Source organism: Haliotis rufescens, unplaced genomic scaffold (assembly GCF_023055435.1).
Source record: "Haliotis rufescens isolate VD_foot unplaced genomic scaffold, xgHalRufe1.0.p SCAF_22, whole genome shotgun sequence".
Taxonomy (NCBI): domain Eukaryota; kingdom Metazoa; phylum Mollusca; class Gastropoda; order Lepetellida; family Haliotidae; genus Haliotis; species Haliotis rufescens.
The window spans coordinates 12,908,773-12,931,294 of record NW_025963913.1 but is presented as its reverse complement, the minus strand read 5'-3'; the positions used below and the strand labels follow the sequence as shown (position 1 = coordinate 12,931,294).

Below are 22,522 nucleotides of genomic sequence, written 5' to 3'. Positions count from 1 at the left end.
ACGATTAATCATAAGGTTTTAAAAAGCTAATCATGCTTAATTTAGAATATTTTAACTTTATCTCGAGTAATAGAAATTCATCATGACAAGGGTTAACTAACACTATGCTAAGATCACCTTTTTAAAACCTTAAGATTAATCGTAACTGTTTTGTAAAAAGAGATAAAAAAAGACAATATAAGAATACATTGATCGATGTCTGACTTTATTAAACAGCACATAGGTAAAGGGAACTACATCACTATGTCTCTTCATTACGATGGTTCTTCAATGAGATGTCATTTGTGGTGCACACATCCTGGAACAAAGGGAACATTGAATTTGTACATGTACTTTTTTTTCCTTAATGAGAGTTCGTTGGATTCATAAGATAATAAACTCAATCAAGTTTTTTTTCTCATACAAATGCATACATCATGCAGAAACAGACTATAACATCTACAGCCAGGAATCGCAATGCTATAGCATGTACCCAAAAGTTGTGCGCCGCTCGCAAAGCAAAGTATAGTCTGTATCAGACATCACTTTGTTACATTTCATAAAAAGTAAATTTTCATGACATCACTTCGGTTATTCTATTTCTTGCATTGTGAAAAGTTTAACGAGTGATGTTTTATCATCAACAACAAAAAGAAGAAGGATTATATCTGATTTCTGTTGGGTAATAAACTCTACAAATGGATTAGTAAAATAAGAATATGTTTTAAGTTTAACTGTCAAATAATATGATTTTTTTAGTCAAAAGCATGGTGTACAAATGCATACATAACATTACAAAAATGCTTTACACAGATATGCATTAGAGGTAGACAGATGAGAAAGAAAAGAAAAAAGATTACTATGTAACTAATTACATATCAGTAAATAAATTGTAAAAATATTTAGATTAAAATTATTACTCACCTAAGACTGACTCTGACACAGCAGCAGGTCATCTCCATTCTCCTCATTCATTCCGTCTTCAGTACACTTGAAGAATTTTATTCGGTTGAACAGCGATTGGATTTAGACCGATCTTGTCCCTCGAAGATCAAGTGAGTTGAATTTTCGAGGGTCTCCGAGTACTGCATATTCAGAAGGACGTCAAAGTTCATGCTTCCTACTTTCTTCACTGCAGGAGACAGTAGAACTTTCCACAGGTCTTCATCCTTGACACGGATGGATTTGTGAGAGATGATCTCGAGCAAAAGATTCTTTGGTAAATCACTCACTTTACATCTTGTGGAATTTTCTTGTAGGATTCCGTCTGCATTCACCTTTTTCATCAGTTCATGTCGGGAAACGATGGTCACTTTGGGTTTGAACATTTTATTCCCCTCCATGTGATCAGCTACTTCTGATGATACTTTTTTTTGGTATGCTGTTACCGACTTTGAGGAAAAAGCTCACTGTGATGATACCAATGGTGGATTGGAGACCAACTGTATCGCAAAAAGATTTGAACTTTCTTTCTTATATGATTTTGCATGGCTATCGTGAGAAGCAGCACATGCCCCTGTTGACACAGGTGTTGGTCAACTGCATGGTCAATAGCCATGCAAAACGGATGTTTTGACACAGACCCACCCAAGAGGGAAACCCGTCCCGCCTGTTGACACAGCTGTTTCCATTCAACAGAGCTGTTTGGTAAGTAAACAGGCGTGTCCGCTACAACCCATTACACCTAACACCACCCCTGTTGACACAGCTGTTTCCGTTCAACACAGTTGTTTGCTCAGTCAACAGGCGTGTCCACTATAACCCAATATTCCTAACACGCCCCTGTTGACACAGCTGTTTTCATTCACGAGATTTGTTTGGTAAGTAAACAGGTGTGTCCGCTTCAACCCATTACACCTAACTCCTAACACGCCACCCCTGTTGACACAGCTGTTTCCGTTCAACACAGTTGTTTGCTCAGTCAACAGGCGTGTCCACTACAACCCAATATTCCTAACACGCCCCTGTTGACACAGCTGTTTCCATTCACCAGATTTGTTTGCTAAGTAAACAGGCGTGTCCGCTACAGACGCAGGTGCTCAGTCAACAGGCGTGTCCGCTACAACGCAATACTCCTAGCACGCCCCCCGTTGAAACAGCTGTTTCTATTCACCAGATTGTTTAAGAACAAGAGTTGTATGCATTAAAAACTGAAACACGCTTGTATTTTGTTGATGAAATAAACGTGAGACATGATTTTTTTTTCATTGAAAAATGTTTACATGTGAAAGGATATCGTATAAAATTTCTTGAAACTACGTTATTTCACTCTATTTTTTCTCATGAAAAATGATTCTTGGTATGGGTTAAACAAGTATTTTTCCATTGAAATAGGAAACTGAATCGACATTTTGAACTCAAACATCTTTTAGAAAAAGAATAGAATTTTACAGTATTAAAACGTCTTATACCTGACTGGCATACATTACAGTCTTCAGCACACGGGTTTCGCAATACCGACTCTATATTTCTCCGAGCTGACCTCTTGGAGTCAAGACCCTTATTTTTTTATTCAGTTGTCATGGCAACTGAATGTTAAAAGGAACTTATAATAGGTAACACTAGAAGAGTTAAGAACTGGCATATGGTTTCTATGGAAATTCAACTCACACCCCTCTTTGCCACATGTGACAGTCATTACTATGCGAAATACATGCATCAATGGAATATGTCTAACAATGACATCTTTGCCCGTGAATCACATTTGAACCTCGTAGTAGCCACTTCCATATAGGGATATTCATAGCTACACTTTGTTCTCACTTAATGAAGAACTCATTAACACATTTCATTCGTGCATTGGAACAATAGACCTCTCATTACCCTTTCTGACCTGTGACGTCATGATTATATTTGACTATTAATGAGTTATTGCACTTACTTAGCCTAAGATCACTTTGTGGAATGGGGGCCCATAGAACTGACTTGTAGGTCAGGCGCGAGATTCAAACCGAGGTCACGTGACGCCCATGAGCGTTCATGGCAACGTCCGCCATCTTGTTTTTAGACACGTGTTGTTCTACGTTTAACGAATGGTCAAGTAATTAATTGCATGATTGCATCCGATCAGTTGACCCTTAATGAACGTAATTGAATATCGGGAGATCTTTCTACATTAACCTGTTCCTGGGCTTTTAAATCCTTCCACACATAGCCCGCCACCGAATGCACACAGAGAAATGTCTTCAATGCAAAAGGTTCAAATGTTCACCTCATGTTCTCGCGCCAAAATGTACTCACAATGACATTCCATTCCGCGTGAGTCAAGACCCAACCCAACCCTGGTCGTAGTAACATTTCCATATGGGGACATTCATTACTATCCCGGTTAACGAATGGTCAAGTAATTAGTTGCATGATTGCATCTGGTCAGTTGACTCTATATTCATCTAATTAACCTGATACATCACTTATACATTTACATATTAATGAGTTATCTTGCATATTAATGAGGGATTGGTGACCTAAGTTTCCATATAAGGATATTCGTTACTATCTATTGTTCTTTGTTAATGAATGCTCAAGTAATTAGTTTCTATGATTGCATTTGGTCAGTTGACCCTGTATTCATCTAATTAACCTGATACATCACTTATACATTTACATATTAATGAGTTATCTTGCATATTAATGACAACACCCAACCCCACCCCACCCCACCCCCAAGGTCAAGGTTATGTGACGTCATCAGTCACGTGGGGTAACTAGGTGCACTGGTGACGTCATCAAATGTGGATGTGTGGATGGATACTTATCAAAAGTTATCTACTCATGTATTGCTATATTTTCAGTATTGTTAAGCTCTATTTGTGTCTACATTGTACACATTCAATGCAAATGACTTTTGGTTATTAACGGTAGTTTAGATATAAAACATGTGGCCATATTATTTAACTCGCAAATTGAAATTTGACATTAATATTATTTATTCGCTTTAAGTTGTATTCTGTAAGGTCGTATTAAAGTAAAACTTATCATTACGTTCTTCATAAACATCAAAGATCATGTAAGATTATTTTAGTTCTAGGTTACACATATAGTACGTGTCTTACCTAAAAGTTATCTTATTTATTTACAATACATTGTCCTCAACTGCGTTATGTCACGTGTAGCAACCAGACGGCCAGCACACCCGAGGACATCTGCAATATGTGGACTGATTACTATGTGGATCTGCTGTCTCCTCTCGGTAGGCCTGAGTTTGAAACGGACTTTTATGAGGAAACAAAATCAAAGGTTTGTGATACAGCAAACAGTAACATATCTGAGAACTATCCAATCCTGAAGACAAGTAATTGCATCTAATTAAGTGAAATCAACTATTAAGAGGTTGAAAAAGAATAAGTCTCCTGGGCCAGACTGAATTACTGTAGAACACCTCCATAATGCTGACAATCTTCTGTTTAAACATCTGGCACACCACTATAATATTATGATCAGTATTTGTTACATGCCTGTCATGATGAGAACTGGAACTATTATTCCCATCTACAAAGGGAATAACAAAGATAAATGCAACCCAGCTAATTATTGCGGTATCACTCTAACACCCGTGACTTGAGAGGCTGTTGCTAGACAGGCTGTAGTCCTACATCAAAACTATTAATCCTGATTTCCCACATCGTCTCCAGTGCGGCTTCCGGAAAGAGCATGGAACCAGTGTTGCTCCATATTTGTTAAAGGAGGCTATTTCCTATTTTCAAGATTGCCACTCAAATAAACTAGTGTCCAAAAGAAACGATACCACCTGTTTGCAACAACATAAAAGAAAAAATAAACAATGCAGAAGTTTAGGATTGGTGTTATGCTTTTGAGAAATCCTTTCACAACTTCTGTACAAAAAGTTCATTTCAATAAAATCTGTACAACCAATATGACAAGCCTTTAAAGATGGGTGGGGTCGAAAAATGAACATTTCGTTAGAGCACTGATCACAGAAACAACGGGAAATGTCACACCACACGTCTCAAAGTCAAGTCAGTAGCGGGTATGTCCACCGTGAGCATCAATACATGCCAGAACACGCCTACGGACTGATGACGTAAACGTCTGATGACATTGGGAGTGATGCGTTGCCATTCCTCGAGGAGACATCGTTCCAAGTCCTGGACGTTGACTGGAGGCACACGGCGACGTCGGATTTGCCGATCGAGGTGGTCCCATAAGTGCTCGATGGGATTCATGTCTGGTGAACATGCGAGCCATGGCAAAACCTGTACGTTGGCGTTGGCAAGGAAGTTCTGTGTCAATCTTGCTGTGTGTGGCCTTGCATTGTCATGTTGGAAAAGGAGTCCACGAGGCTGTTGCTGAATAAAGGGAACCACAACAGGCCGTAGGATGTCATCAAGATAACGCTGTGCATTCAGGTTTCCACGAATTACGACAAGCATCGTTTTGACGTCACCACATATGCCACCCCAAACCATTAACCCTCCACCTCCAAACGGCCGGACCTGTTGGATACAGTTAGGCGCCAAACGTTCACCAAATCGTCAGTATACAAGCTGCCGTCCATCGTTTCTGAAGATGAGGAATCTGCTCTCATCAGAGAACATAACACGTGCCCAGTCCCGCCGTTGCCAACGTCGAACTCGCCTGGCCCAGATCAGTCTGTTGTTCCGGTGTCGAGGCGTCAGGAGCGGTCCGCGGTAGGGATGACGTGGCCGGATACCATACTGCCGTAGTCTCCTGTAGACGGTCTGTCGACTGATCCTGTGTCCCAGTGCTGTAGCCGCCGTGGACGTCGCTGTTACGGTGCGGTTCCTCAGGTGTATTACCCGGATGTAACGATCTTCACGGGGCGTGGTTACTCGTGGTCTTCCACTCCTGGGCCTGTCTGACGTCTGACCTGTCTGACGTAACCGCTGCATCAACCTGGTGATAGTGATGCGTGCGCAGCCCAACCTTCTGGCGACGTCGACGTGTGATGCTCCTTGTTGGACCATTCCAACGGCTCACTCTCTCTCGATGGCTGTCAAACGTGGCATATCTTGTGTTCTTTTTGTTGCTGTGATATCAACGTGTCTGATCAGCCGTTTTATACAGTTTTTATGCACGTGCAGAACATGCTAGAGAGGGAAATGTCACTTTCACGAAATTTACGTTTTTTCCCGGAAGTGATCACGTGTTCCCGGTATTTTTTATCGACTATGCTGTGTTTGGGATGTGCAATACGAATTGGCATGTTTTCATACTAGACAATTCACTTAGTAAAAAACAATTTTGAAAATAAGTTGGTATCGTTTCTTTTGGACACTAGTTTATATATGTTGCCTTTCTGCACAACGAAAAGGCCTTCGACAGGATATGGCATGAGGGGCTGCTTCTGAAACTATACAATCTTGGTGTGAAAGGCCGTGCATGGCACATTATCAGTCAATTCTACAAAGAAGCAGGTGCCTGTGTTAAAGACAGAGGGAGGACAAGTGATTCGTTCAATGTTCAACAAGGAGTAGGACAAGGTCGCATGCTCTCACATGGATGTTACTAGTCTATATTAATGACCTGATATCTCAACTTGATAATCTACAATGTCGACTGATATAAGGGTAACGCTATTTTTCAGGGCATTATCATTTTCAGAAGCCCAAGGTCTTCCATTACCTGCCTGACGAAGGAGGGCGGTTGAAAAGACCGAGGGCTTCTGCAAATGATAATGCCCTGAAAAATAGCGTTACCTCATTACAGCTAAAAATGATGGAATTTGCTGTAAGATAAAAAGAAACAATATCGGTTTGGAAACATTTACTGCAATCAACACGAATGTCACTGACACACTTTTACAAAATATGGAAACGTCAGAGAACAAACCAGATGACGTCACTATTGAACGTGACGTCACATATCCACTCACTTAACAAGGGCGTGATAATGGCCCGTCGTCAAGCAATATGGGGGCAATATCAAGTTTTATTATATACTTCAGTGTGAAAGACTGAGTTTTCTGAAGTTGAGAAAAGTGATATTTTCATTGCAGTGAACATAACACTTGATATTTCACTGCAGTGAACATAACACCTGATATTTCACTGCAGTGAACATAACACGTTGACGGAACTATGTTGGCCTACACAAGACAGCTCGTACACAAACTGTATCGATCCAAAACCCCTTTTCGGTCATTAGGGTCAGCTGGCTTTGGGCAAGGGTTAGCCATAAATTCTTACCTTTCAAGCGTTAATCCAGTTAATCCCATTGGTCGGTCATGTTGACATAAACAATTGCGGGTGTGGTTTCAAGAAAAGATGAATGGGAGAGCGGGAAGTGACGTCACACGCATGCGCAATTCATTGTTTACTGAATTACGCATGCATGTCAATGGGGATTCTAATGACCTGTTAAACGAGCACTGATTACATGTGATAGTGCCTGTGGTCCAGTGGTAGAGCGTAGGCTAATTAACGCATTAATTAGCAGAGCCGGTAAGCCGGCGAAGCGCGTTCGAGCCCCCACAGCGCTAATTGGATCTGAAAAAGTGCGCCCGGTAAAGTGCACTACTCCCACTTTTTTACCGTTTGTTATTTTGTTGAAAATGATTTGTATTAAACTGTGAATTTCTCTCTTCTGATTTGTCAGTCGATACTTTACGTTTCGAAAAGCGCCATTTTGTTACTTGAATTGCGTGTATTCTTTCGCTTCGAACAACCGTCTCATTGACTTGAAATTTATTTTTTGATGAAGTTGATTTTGTATATAATCATATCCAAATGTTTACTAAAGAATTTTAGTGACATCAAATATTTTTGGTTACTTTTGTTTATATTTTTTAAGATTTAGCAAAGACGGAACTACATTTTTAGTCGTACTTACAGGGGGTGGAAAACCGTCCATGTGTGTTATGTAGGGAGAATTTACGCTTGAAGGTTTTACATTTGTAATGAAATAATTTAATCTTCCTGCAGACAACTACACCAAAAGTATATAATAAATAGGATATTTCATGTGTCGAGTGAAATATCATGTTTCTCTCATCTCGTGACGGGGGCTACGCCACTCATGAAAATATCTCCTTTCCCCCGTCACTCGGTGAGAGAAACATGATATTTCACTCGACACATGAAATATCCTCTATACAGTGGCCCGCTCATTTCTGATAACATGCGGGCGGTTTAATGATAAGTCTATCCATTTTAGCTATAAGGAGCACATCCCGATGGTATTACTGGCTGATGACACTACTGTTGTGAGTCATAGTGTACATGGTGGACTGAATATGTCTCTTGATACCATCCACAAGTATGCTCGGCCCTGGAGACTGACGTATAACGCCAATAACAGCTGTGTCTTGTCTTTTAGCAATAACAGAAGACATTGGAATAGCCCTGTGTTCAGAATTGGAGATGTGACAATGAAGATCCCAACTAGTACGATTTATGCCGGCTCTCTGATACACACGGAAAAAGCAAGTGCACGAACTTCTGGAGGATTGAGTCCAGTGTCTTCATCGAATATCTGGCAACGAGTGAGCTGCCCCTCTGTATGATACATTGTCAGTAAGATTTATACTGAAACTGTTTATTCATAATTTTCGGAATACTTTAAGTGTCTTTGGTTGTCCTTTGCTTATGTTTTATTGTGATATGCAAATGACTGATAGATGCTTCTCTTTGTTGTTTTAAGGCGTGCGGTCCAACGCTATTTCCCCGACAACAAGTTCTAGGTATTATAATCAGACTAGACCAAACATAAAACCTTAAAGGTTTATTTTACAGGTCGTAAGGTTTATTATTCTTAGATGTTTAAGAGGTCGGCTTCTGCCTCGGCAATGTCCCCTGACCTGTCCCTCTTTGGGACCCGTGTGTGAGTAGGGTACTCGTATCTCTTTTGAGTTTTAGTATTGATAAGATTTCTATTTCGTATTGATATGATTTCATTTTCGTTTTTTAGACATAAATAGAATTTCTTTGGCTGCTCTGTTTATATACGTTCGAGTAGCTGACCATCTCTCAGAAAAATAGTTAGTTTCGCTTTCGCTATTATGTCTCTTGACTTTTGGAGATCTACGACAGACAGCGGATCTAACAGCAATTCTTATTTTAACCAGCCCGGCTTGGGCATGGTCTTTAACATTGCCATTAAAAGTGAGCAATGGGATTCAGGGTGATTGCAAGATGGATATACCTTGTCATAGCGCTCTTTGTGACGGAGTCTATGAGAGGTCTATTTCAACTTTCATTTCCTTTGAGTATGAGTCAGCTTTTTTCTGAATTTTGCGTTGAATTTAGTATGGCCATCTGCCGATCTTACTTGCGTCCCACTGGCATTACCATCTTTGAGATATGGCGGCTTTGATTTTAACTTTTACCTCTGAAGTTTGCTGAAGTGAGTGAGTGAGTTTGGTTTAACAGTGTTCCAGTTATATCATGGCGTGTCAGCTTAATGTGGGAGGAAGTCCCGAAGTGATGCAGGTCTCAGACGTATACCACTTCGGTGAAACCCACGAGCACGGGTATGTGCTGACAAACCTAGAAACATAAGCGGGGCGAACCGTGATTCGAACCCACAATCATAGGTTTCTGGCGTGTCCAAGGGACGCAACTCTGCACAGCGAATCGCCACCCGTGCGCCCCAGTTTGCTGAAGGGAATAGGCAGTGTCTCCGCTTTGTCCAGAGCTAGCTTCGCCAGTGTGTCTGCTTTTTTCATTTACGTTAATATCAATGTGAGACGGAATCCCTTGGTCCAAAAGTTTTGTATATTTGTATAGAAAAGGCAGGGTGGGACAACTAAGGAATGGCCAGGAGTCCGAACTTGACCACACAGAAGGAAGCGAGCTACAAATACATGTTTTATATCACTGGAAAGCTCTCGAGGAGACGAATCCAAATAATGTGTGTCCCAGTGTGTTCACATGTTCATAAGCTCAAAAATTGGCTCAGAAAATGCATTACTGCAGAAATTTCTGGCCGAATTTTTTTTTTCTGCAGAAATTTCTGGCAGTATTTTTTTTTTCTACAGAAATTTCTGGCAGAATTTTTTTTTTTCTACAGAAATTTCTGGCAGAATTATTTTCTGCAGTAATATTTAGCAGAATTATTTTAATTCAGGAGAAATAAGATTCAATCATTGGATAGTTTAACCTGGAGTTGCTTTAAATGACCTTTTTCCTCAAAACAAACATTTTTAGTTCACATGATTTCAAGCAAAAAAATAAAACTAATTTCGTGAGATATTTCAAAAAATTATTTATTCACATGCTTTATTACAAGACAATTCCTTGGGAGACTCTGCACTTTTCATTCTCATTTCTTGGGTGAGGTGAATTTTTTTCAGAGATGGGTCCTGTCACAAAAGAAAATAGATGTATAGATGAGTGGATCCATAGTATCTAGTATAATGGATAATGGCAGCCTATACGCAGCTAGAGTTTAACTTTACAATAGAGCCTGCGGAATAAAATGTATTATGAATGTAAATAGTGTGCTTTACTTACGTTTTCTTCTCAACATACTTGAAATGAATTCTTTTTTTTCGTCTGGTCATTGAAAGCTATGTGCACATATTCTGAAAAGATAGGAAAAAACCATTAAAATGCTTTTCATTTCAGTAATTAACACATTCCACAAGCTTTAGACACATGAACAAAGTAAGATAAGTGAGGTGAGTTGAAATTGGGTTGAATGTCGCGTCCAAGATAATTGCACTTATATAGCGATGTGCGTTCGTGCGTGTGTGTGTGTGTGTGTGTGTGCGTGCGTGCTTGTACTAGTCGTCTGCATCTTCCGTTTTGTACAGGTCACTCCATAAGTTGTCAGTGACTGCATACTTGTGTAGGGGGCACTAAATGTTCACACTGTCATAAAGCTGAAAATTATATAAATGTGAGTATACTGCGAAAATTACATTGGATTAATTCGTTAAAAGAGACTTATGTATCATGTTTGGGAGAGGCATTCAGATAAGCAAAATTTGCTTGTTTGCCAATCCCTCCACTTTATGGAAATAAATATGTTTATATCAAGAGACTTCTAAACCATAACCGAACTCAAAACTAACCCCCTGTGTCGTAAATGGGTGCTCTAAGGTAAAAAGGATGGTAAACACGTGTTTCATTGGCAAGGGATACTCAACCCTTATGATCGGAAAGGGGGTCCAAGGACAAAGGAGAGACCAGACCTACTACCCAGAGGGGCCACTTAGTGTAAAGCTAGCCTAGTCTATGTCTCCACTAAAAAAAAATAGATAAATTGTCGGACAGCATAATCTGGTGTCAGATCTTAAAAAAGTTCAGAAAGACTGTGAAACCATGGTAAGAAGTATTATTGTTAATGAAGCAACCTTCCCAAATGTGTGTGCTGCATAAGCTGGAGTGGTTCCCTTTGAATTTCCAAAATATCAATCGACAGACGAAACGAAAATTAGTTCGCTTGACATATCCAGTTGGGGATTATTCTTTTTTAGTTTGGTGGAAAAATGATATGAAACACTGGGGTCTGACTGACTGATATAGAAGATTTAACGTGCGCTTTCCGATTGTAGCGTATTTCGCACACGGGTCTGGCCGGACCATTTATTGTATTCCGAAAAGGGTGAAAGTGATGTGTGCAACCCAAGAGGGGGCTTTTAGGGGTTGCTTATATTGAAGTTTTGGAATTTTTAAATTTGGAATAAATGCCGAGGTGGGTGGAGGAGAGAACTAAGGGAGCCGGGTGAGCTGGGTGTTTGTATGTTTATTGGATTTTGGATTGGTAGATTAATTAGTTTTTAGATGCGCTTAATTAGGTCTGTTTTGATTAGGAATACGCCTAGGGCCTTGAAGTTTTCTAGTTTATTTTGAGGGTTTAGTATTTCATCTAGAGTAGGAACCTTATTTAGATTGAGGGTGGTTTGTAGTGTGGTTCTGTGTGTTTGGTAGTGGGTGCAGTGGATGAGTGCGTGTTCTGTGGTTTCGGGTTGTTTGCAGTGGGGGCAGTCGCCTGTGGTGTGTCTTTTAATTTTTTTTAAGGTGGTTATTTAGGTTCGTGTGTCCTGTTTGGAATTTTGGTAATAAATCTGTCAATTTTTTTAGAGGGGTGTAGGATTTTAGGTTTGGCTAGTGGTTTTCTGAGCACTTTTTTGATTTGGCTATTTGAGTTTTGATATTGATTATGCCATTTTTTGGTTATTTTTTGTTTGATTACACTTTTAATTTCTGCTTTTGAGATGGGTAAGTTTAGGCTTATTACTGGTATTTTGAGAGATAATTAAGCTGCTTTATCGGCGCTTTCGTTGGCGTAAATTCCTACGTGGGCAGGGATCCACAAGAAGGTTATTTGTTTGCCTGCTTTTGTTAGGTCGTTGGAGCTTTTAAGTATTTAGTTTATTAATTTAGGTCGTTTTTGGTAATTTTGTTTTGGAGGGCTTTTAGTCCACTAAGGGAGTCGGTGAGAATTAGGATTTTATTGTTGTTTTGAGATTGGGGCTGCCCAAGGACTAAATATATCATACAATTATTGAAATACCCGTATACATTCTGATTGTCGAGTGACCTTGTGAACAACCAACACCCTCCTTAACCCCCCCCCCCCCCCCAAAGTAGCACGCTCACGGTTTTCAATATATTCGATAACATACTACTTAGATGCGAACTGTTTAATTGACAGCTGTTAATTGGTAACGGTCAAGCCTCAGTGACTTTGCATTGGGAGTGTGTGTGTGTGTGTGAGGGGGCGTCTGAAATAAAGGATGATTCAGTCGGAATAAAGATAAGATAATGATCTCATAAATTTTATTGAAGGCTTTGAAAGTTTAGGATCGGCGAGACCGTAACACAGTCTAATTAACAAAACGATCACGTGATCGTGGCGCTGATAGACAATACCCACCGACCACGTGCGCGAGACTATGTATCACCGTATGAAGTGACAATACCCGAGGATATTTAATTGCCAAGTTGGCAGGAAGTCTGGCGGCACGGCCCGTACAATATGCGTCGTTTGGGTATTCTAAATTATCTCAGCACCAGCTTTGATGGGGCAATAAGAGAAGATGATATATATGTTTATTTTAGGAAAACATAAATACAACAATTTGTTAAATTAATAAACATTGGGTCTATAAAGTTATTTTTATCTAAATATTTCTAACGTTATAAATGATAGAAAACTCGCATGTAAATTATCAAAATACTGCATGGATTGGTATTTTGTAATTTTCCGTGTTTTCACTTTCACTGATCACCACAGGCAAATTCATGGTCACATAGCTACACTACAAGTGTCGCCATACAGCTACAATAAGTTGCCTAATGTACATGTAGACAGTATACAAGTCGCAATAACACCACAGGGGATGGAGATATCTCCTTTTCAGATTAGTTTTTTTGCGTATTTTTTTATCAAAAGTGGTAGAAATAAATACACTAAAATTAGACTCTTACAAAACGCGTTTCGCATGGCAGCAAAGCCACACATTCACTGTTTGGAGTACAGGTTGTTATTTGGTTGTTGTTATATGAAATAACCGTGTTACCAAAATTCCACGTTCTAGGGTCAGCGTTTCCAGAAATAAAACAATAAATATTTTGACGTCTTACCTGTATCGTAACTGCAAGACGGTAACCAGACGCTGTAACTCTGCTGACTGCATCTGGTTCGGGATCTTTGCTGTGGCTGAAATAAAGAGTGCTATTTTTTACAGAAAGAGACCACGTTGCTTGTGCCATTGTGCAAAGACATTGTGCGAAGGTACGATTCTGAATATACACGAATATATACAAGTCACATGACAAAGAAGGTATTTACATGAAGATATTTCAAATCTCGATGTTAGAGACCTTGAGAAATGTAGATTTAACTGAATCCAATCCGATTAAGTGTTACTATCATTCATTACAAATGGATAATACGATATTGCATTATAGAGAGGGTAATTATAGCTACCTGAAGGAGCAACCATATGTCCACTCTTTGAAGTTGCCGCCAAACCGGACGCGTAATTGTAACTCGCAAGAACACTGTGTACACAGCTTCTTTCTAAATTTGGAGAAGCGTAAGTGTGGTGAAAGAACAATAATAATAATAATAATAATATAGTTTATTAATGTGTCATGTGTACATAATACACCTGGCCATTACTGGCCCATATGGTAACAACACTCCCCCACAAGCAAGCACAACAACAAAACACAAACACTAAGAAATCATCAGCTACACCCATCCCACAAACACCTTCACAATCCTCCACATCACATGCCTCCCCCATGGAAACTCAATCAGCTAAACCTAATCTAACCGATGACGAAGATTTCTCCACTACTGAGGAAACAATAGACACTACTCCAACTAAAACAAACCAAACTCCCCAACAAGCCAACACCCAAAACCTAAATAACCTCACCTTACTCCTAGCATACATGCATAGTCAAAACTCACCAAAAGCTAGCATGAAATCCTTCTACAAAGTAGCTTTCAATCTAAAATTAACCGATCTTCCCTTCTTCCTCTTTAACCTCCATCTAAAAGAACTCACCGAATAAAATAAAAACTAAATCACCAATCACCCGAACCCAATATTCGAAGGACTAAATATTTTTCAGTGGAACGCCAACGGACTTACCTCCCACGGCCATGAACTAAAAACTAAATTTAAACTAAATAAAGGCCCTCACATTGCTTGTATACAGGAAACCAAATTCTCAAAAAAATCCAAATTCACACTACCTAACTACAACTCAGTTAGAACTGACAGAGCTAAACCGAAAACAAGAAGAGCCGCAGGAGGACTAATCATATTTATCAGGGAAGATATAAATTACGAAGAAATAAAAATAGACACGCCAAACCTAGAAGCCAACGGCATTAAAATCACATTAAATAACCGAAACATAAACATCATAAATATTTACCACTGGGCGGAACAAAAAGTCCAACCTGAGGATCTAAACAAACTACTCCAAATAAGCGATAAATCTACTATATTCCTAGGAGACTTTAACGCTCACCATCCTACATGGAGCATAGATGATAAAATAGATAATCATGGCAAATTAATCTCCGAATGGATAGAAACAAACGACCTAGTACTCCTTAATAGCAACCAACCCACGAGGTACGATAAGATAAACCAAAAAATGTCGGCTATCGACCTAACCATATGCACCGCAGATCTAGCCCAAAGTACTCAATGGGAAGTGCACGACGTCCCGCTAGGTAGTGACCACTTCCCCATAAACATAACCATAGGAAATACAAACGTACCAATCCAAACAGAAAACCAAGAACCAAAATTCCATTACAATAAAGCTAACTGGGACCAATTCCAAGATATCTGCAACGAAGCTAACTTAAACGAAATAGAAAATAATGATCCAGAAACCTATTGTAAAAACCTAACAGACTATATAATAAACGCAGCCAAAACCTCCATCCCCTTCAAAACATCTAAGACAGGCAAACCGACGGTACCATGGTGGAATGAGGAAATAGAACAGACTAGACGAAAACGTAAATCAGCCTTCAATAAAGCAAAACGCGACTACAAATATTTAAACATAGCCCACTAACTAAACCACCAGGTTCAAAAACTAGTCCAAATAGCCAAAAGTAGAGACTGGAAAAAATTCTGCGAAGGTATAAATAACCGTACAGATGCCAGAATGGTCTGGCGCAAAATCCACGCCATTAGAGGCTTAAAACGACATAAAAAAACCCCTAACATTGACAACTCAACCAACCCCGCCCAAAAAGCAAATAATCTCGCCAACCACTTTTCGGCCGTTAGCAGTAACACCAACTTCAGTAAAAAATTCCAAGATAAACTTAAAACAGAAAACAAACCCACAAAAGAACCAAACAATAACAATCTAGAAATAAATCAACCCTACACAATGGAGGAGCTCCTCTACGTAATCCAAAACAGGAAAAAGGGCACAGCCCCAGGATTAGACCTAACTTCTTACCAAATAATTAAAAAACTCACCCTAAAACTACTCCAGGCACTACACAAACTATACAATCTCATCTACCTAAACGGACAGGTTCCTACTCCCAGGAAACAGGCCCTAGTCATACCAATCCCTAAACCTAATAAACCAGCTAATCAAGCTAACTCATATAGACCAATATCCCTAACTTCAAACTTATGTAAAGTAATGGAATCAATGGCTAAAAATAGATTACAACATTACTTAACCCAAAATAACATCATAAACCCAGATCAAAGCGGTTTCACTCCTGGCCGCTCAACCCTAGATAACCTCGCCCGACTAGAACAAGATATTAAGACAGGACAACTAAATAAACAATATACCACAGGCATCTTCTTAGACTTCTCTAAAGCCTTCGACATGGTATGGCACGATGGGCTTTTTAAAAAACTTTAAAAAATAGGACTCAAAGGTCAGATAATAAACTACATCCAGGACTTCCTAAACAATCGTAAAATAGCCGTGGGTATAGACCAAACTCTATCGGACCAATGTCCCCTAGAAAATGGTACTCCACAGGGCAGTATCCTCAGCCCCACCCTCTTCAATATAATGATAAACAATCTATTCGAGGGCCTATCCCCTAAAGTAAACACATCAAAATTCGCGGATGATGGAGCCATCTGGATCCGCACTAAAAGCATGTACATGGTCCAAAATTTACCCCCAAAATCTCTTAATAAAATACAACAATGGGCTGACAAATGGGGCTTCTCCCTTAACTCAGAAAAAACAACAGGAATAGTATTCAAACATAAAAACATGAAACCCGCCTCCCCAATCCTCCAGCTAAACAATCAAACAATCAAATTTCAAAAACAAACCAAATTCTTAGGACTTATTTTCGATGAACATCTCACCTGGGATGCTCACATCCAAAACCTAACAACTTAATGCAGTAAAGACCTAAACACCCTAAGATGCCTAACTGGCTCTAACTGGGGAGCATCCAAAGATACCCTCCTCTCTCTCTACATATCACTAATTAGATCAAAACTAGACTACGGCTGCGCCATATACAACACCCTAAACAACTCTCTATCTAAAAAACTTGACTCAATACAATATCAGGCTCTCAAACTAATTACACGCACCCAACATGGCACCTCCTACACCTCACTTCAGGCCTTAACAGGAGAAATGCCACTAAGTCTACGCAGGGAACAGCTAAGCTTAAACTTCTGGGCCGCGTCCCAATCAAACCCTCTCATCCAAAACTTAATAAACCAAAACATCAGCCCCAAAAACCAAGCTCTAGCTCGTAAACACCCCTTACTTACCCCAATATCCCAAAGAATAACAAACTACATAAATGAACACCAAATTAAAAATCTTAAACAAAACTGCAAACAATCAAATATCTTCACCCCTAAACTTAAAATACCCAAAATAGACACAACACTAGCTAGCCAAATAAATAAACAAACCGACCCAAACATAGCTAAAACTACCACACTAGCATACATACACGAAAATTGGCCAAATTGGTGTCACATTTACACGGACGGATCCTCAGATCCGACCTCCAAACACACAGGTTTCGGAGTCCATACCACACAACCAACTAAAACCACACAATCCTTCCGACTCCCAAACAACCAATCAATATTCACGGCAGAACTAAGCCCTCCATAATCAAGAATCCAAAAACCACAAAAAAATCCTAATACTTACCGACTCCCTAAGTGGACTGCAAGCCCTCCAAAACAAAAATACCAAAAAACGACCTAAATTAATAAATCAAATACTTAAAAGCTCCAACGACCTAACTAAGGCAGGCAAGCAAATAACCTTCTTGTGGATACCCGCCCACGTAGGAATATACGGTAATGAAAACGCCGATAAAGCAGCTAAACTATCCCTCAAAATCCCAGAAATAAGCTTAAACTTACCCATCTCAAAATCAGAAATTAAAAGTGTAAACAAGCAAAAAATGGCATAACCTATATCTAAACTCAAATAGCCAAATCAAAAAAGTGCTCAGCAAACCACTAACCAAACCAAAAATTCTCCATCCATCCAAAAAAATCGACAGAGTAATCACTAAACTCCAAACAGGACACACCAACCTAAATAACCACCTAAAAAAATTTAAAAAACACACTACAGGTAACTGCCCACACTGCAAACAACCAGAAACCCCAGAACACGCACTCATCCACTGCACACACTACCTAACACATCGAACCGCATTACAAACCACCCTCAATCTAAACAAGGCTCTAACTCTAGAAGCAATACTAAACCCACAAAATAAACTAGAAAACTTCAAGGCCTTAGGCGTATTCTTAATAAAAACGGAACTAATAAACCGCATCTAAAAACACAATAACCTACCAAATCAAAATCACATAAACAAACAAACATCCACCATACCCAGCTCCCTTAGTTCTCCTCCCCAATCCCATCGGCATCTATTCCAAATCTCAAAATTCCCAAATTCTATATAAGCAACCCCTAAAACCCCCCTCTTGGGTTGCACAGACCACCTTCGCCCCTTTCGGAAACACATTAAATGGCCTGGCCGGGTCCGTGTGCGAAATACGCATCAGTCGGAAAGCGCACGTTAAATCTCCAAAGTAAGTAAGACTGGCCTAAAAGACACCTAAAATTATACAATCAATAAAATACATAAATAAAATATTATAACTAACAATATTATCATATGTATACAGCAAACCCCACCCACCCACCACCCCTCCCCCCGCCCCACTCCACAGACACACGGACATATACTCTCATGCAAGATCAACCTAGTCACCAGTTCACACACCTTAGCACACACACCCCCCCACCCCCAAGATCAGCGAGTCACAGAAATCCAACTCGGTCACTCAATTACACGCATTATTGAATATGACCCCCACACATTCAATCATGCACAAGTTCAACCGTGTCAGTCAACCATTCTGTATTCAATCTGCCCACCCTTCCTAGCACACACCCATATACGCCCCAAGTCACACCATGTCACACAGTCATGCATATACTTTAATCCAGTCATTCTGTTTATCCCCAATCCCCCTGGTCAGTCTGTCGTATTTCAAAATTTCTACCAAGTCACCTTCTCTCACAAATAATATACAACATATGAACACAGAATTATACATAAGGATATTGTTCACTAAAAACAGATATTATTATATTATGGTAGTTTGGATAAGCACAAACTACTAATCTGCTTAATCACATTCTCGCACCGGTAATGTACAACATATGAACATAGAATTATACCTAAGGATATTGTTCACTAAAAAAAGATATTATTATATTATGATAGTTTGGATAAGCACAAACTAATAATCGTCTTAATCACATTCTTTCACCGATAATGTACAACATATGAACATAGAATTATACCTAAGGATATTGTTCACTAAAAACAGATATTTTTAAAATATGGTAGTTTGGATATGCACAAACGCCTTTTCCTGTACACAGTGTGCAAACATTTAGATAACTGGTACTGAATGTTGTCATTTTTAAGAAGCCACAGAAACTTTTCAAAATTTGAAAATTCAGTGAAATTTGTTTCTTGTATTTTAGCTGTGTTAAATATAGATAGTCTGATATCTTTATAGAAGTTGCATTCTACAACAAAATGAAATTCATCCTCTGTGGCTTGCTTGTCACAGAGAGTACATAGTCTTTCTGAAAGAGGAGTGATGGGCTTGGTATATCTTCCACATTCTATATTAATTGGCAGGTTACCACAACGCAATGATGCTAATACACTTCTATATTGCCTTGGTAGAGACATTTTAACATAATGGCATGTTTCAATGTCTTGTTGAAATAATCTATAAGTTCTTAACTTGCTTCCATTTGAATTATTTTTATCATTAAATGGATCTGAATACCACTTCTCTCTGTCTTTCTTATCCAGCTCCTGCAATGCTTGATCAAGGAACACTGGCCGGCTTGTGTTATTACAGTAATCATATACAGTCTGGACTCTATTGGTGATAGCAAGCTTTTTAACCATGACCATAACCCTGTAGTCCCATGATGATTTCCGCCTTACTGACCACCTGTGAATAATACCTATTATTGAATCTGGTTCGGCTGTGACAGCTCTATGAAAAACATCTAAACACTTCAACTTGAATCTAAGTCTGTTGAATGTAAGTCAGGCATGAAGTTGCACGGAAGAACCAACGTGAGACTTTATAATCACATGGTTGTTCATATATGTTATTTAATGCGTGATAGGTATTACCGCTTAAAAGGTGGTTTTGTATTTATAATAAAAACTGATCGTTTACATTTAATATAGAATATAAAAATAGTTTGGGTAGCAACATAACTGTTGCATAGGGTATGTTGTTTAATGATAATACTATATGAACATTCCTCGAGCCAGCTGACTTACACTATGGATAGTGTACAAGACAACAGTTATAGAACATCACGTGATAAGGTTGATGGAAATGGCAAAATATTTATTTACAATATATGTGTTTCCAGGGGAAGAGCCTGTTACAAAGTCTGTGTCTAAAAAAAAGTAAACTCGCTCCTTGTCAGACAAAACTGAATGTAATTAAGTTAACTACCTATGTACATTATCAGTGGAGTACTTGAATTAATATTAAATTGTAACCCGAGATGCTGGTGACACACCTTATTACGTGACCACCCATTGAGGCGTGAACACCCAAGGGGGCGTGATATACACCCTTGTGTTTGATTTGATATACCAATCAGCCGTGGACGCCCGACCATAAAAATGGTATATATAGATTTAACCCTAATCAGGTATTGTTAAATATCGTTAAATCGTCGAGAACGTTCTGTCAGACGATCAAACGATAACTATTCAACAAGTCGGTAAATCACATCGAAAACCCAAGTTCTGGTCGCAGTGAGAAGCTCTGGATGCCTTGAGGAGGGTTCACCAGCTCTGCTTCAACAACGTTGACATGGGTAAGAAGCATTTTATTGTATTTTTGTACACCAAACACTGTATATATCTTGAAGAACCTTTTCCTTCTGTTTGGATCATGGTTTCTTTATGAACAAAGTCATATTCACTGAACATGTTGCTACCCTATTACAGATCTTACCAACGTCATCAACAGTCAAGGCAGACATCTTTCTTCAAGAAATCTGCCCAAAAGGAAAAACACTGAAATTGGTAAGTAATGTTTATGTGCAATGTCGTTAACTATAGTTCATTTATTGCATCGGCACTCCTTCAAGATTGGGGACATCCGGACACCCACCACCAAGCTATCAGACTTCAAGCCCTTCATGCCTGCCCCAAGGGAAGCGACAACCCTCCCAACTAAAGTTCAAGAGGCAATAGAGAAGAACAATGAAAAACTGCAAAAACAATCAAAGGTAATTTCAATAAATATTGCATTTCTTTTGAAATATGTATTGTGATGTGTAATATTAGGGTTAGTCAGCGTTACTTAGAATATGTGTAATGTGGGCAGAGAAACAACCCAACTTCATGAGGTTACTATTTTTGCTTTTATTGTATAGATGCACTGTGATTTTAATTATGTTCTCATATTCTTTACATTTATTTTCATTACTTTCAGATCACTCTGACAAAGCACCGAAGACAAGCGTCAGTATCAGAACAATAAAGAAGGAGCAGCAAGTTTTGCTGAAATGAACATATTTTTTGTCTAAGCTATGTGGCTGAGATATTGCCGAGGATTGCATTGCAGGAGTTTTGTACTTTGTATGTTTTTGTTTCTTAGTAAAGCTGTGTATTTAGAATTGTATATATATATACATATATAGGATGAGATGTGCACAATGAAATTTATGAAACAATATATGCAGTTATATCGTAAAATCTTGGTTGTGTTCTATTTTTTTTCCTTGTCTGAAGTTAACCTACTTTCAGAGTACCGTATATCACATGTAAGATGTTTCTTTGAATTCCAACTGGGGATTATATATTTGGTTGGCCCCATGGAATAATTATGAAATTTATTTTTTGAGAATCACATTCACCTTTAATGTTGTACACTTCAAAGTCGTAAAAAGGCCATTGAAAATGGTCATTGAAATTCTCATAATAATTAAGATAATTATAGGGTAAGCTCAAGGTTCAATGATTTGCATCCGTCTAGTATACAAAGGTATGAGGCCAACATGTTGTTCAATTGTTTAATTCGAGTGACGTCAACTTTTCTTGATAAATTTGGTAAATATAATACCAAGATAAATATCTTCAATTGCTGAATTCAATTTATTGATGGTTGATATTACTGCAGAAAAAAATTCTGCCAGAAATTTCTGTAGAAAAAAAAATTCTGCCAGAAATTTCTGTAGAAAGAAAAAAAAAATTCGGCCAGAAATTTCTGCAGTAATGCATTTTCTGAGCCAATTTTTGAGCTTGTGAACATGTGAACACACTGGGACACACATTATTTGGATTCGTCTCCTCGAGAGCTTTCCAGTGATATAAAACATGTTTTTGTAGCTCGCTTCCTTCTGTGTGGTCAAGTTCGGACTCCTGGCCATTCCTAAGTTGCCCCGCCCTGCCTTAGAATATTACTGACTGTGTTTGGTCTGAATATTGAGTTTCTGCCGCTGATCGCTTGTAGTACACTTAGCGAGTCTTTTTGTTTCGGTAGTTCCGGTATGAGTGTGAGGACATAATGCATTGCAGGCGGACCCAT

General features: G+C 39.0%; 1 protein-coding gene and 2 long non-coding RNA genes across 7 annotated transcripts in view; 1 reads left to right on the top strand and 2 right to left on the bottom strand.

The window, feature by feature from the left end:
- The window catches only part of LOC124118545 (neuroglian-like), a 104,449-nt gene extending 96,770 nt beyond the window's left edge, over positions 1–7,679 (bottom strand). For 2 of the 3 annotated variants that reach the window (XR_007222725.1, XM_048401540.1), the window contains exon 1: positions 7,491–7,679. The gene's annotated coding sequence lies outside the window, so the exon portion shown is untranslated. The remainder of the gene's footprint in view (positions 1–7,490) is intronic. The other variant, XM_048401541.1, reaches the window with a different exon arrangement.
- Positions 7,301–21,480, top strand: LOC125383235. Of its 3 annotated transcripts, none has more exons than XR_007222728.1 (3): positions 7,301–7,400; positions 20,938–21,221; positions 21,428–21,480. It is a non-coding gene; the product is annotated as an uncharacterized LOC125383235 (long non-coding RNA). The 3 variants fall into 3 exon arrangements; XR_007222727.1 differs by lacking the exon at positions 7,301–7,400 and adding an exon at positions 18,599–20,804; XR_007222726.1 differs by lacking the exon at positions 7,301–7,400 and having other exon boundaries at positions 20,812–21,221.
- On the bottom strand, positions 9,703–14,167 carry LOC124128449. Its single transcript, XR_007222729.1, has 3 exons — positions 13,491–14,167; positions 10,410–10,480; positions 9,703–10,258 (listed from the first exon to the last, which is right to left on the bottom strand). It is a non-coding gene; the product is annotated as an uncharacterized LOC124128449 (long non-coding RNA).
- Positions 21,481–22,522: the final 1,042 nt, after the last annotated feature.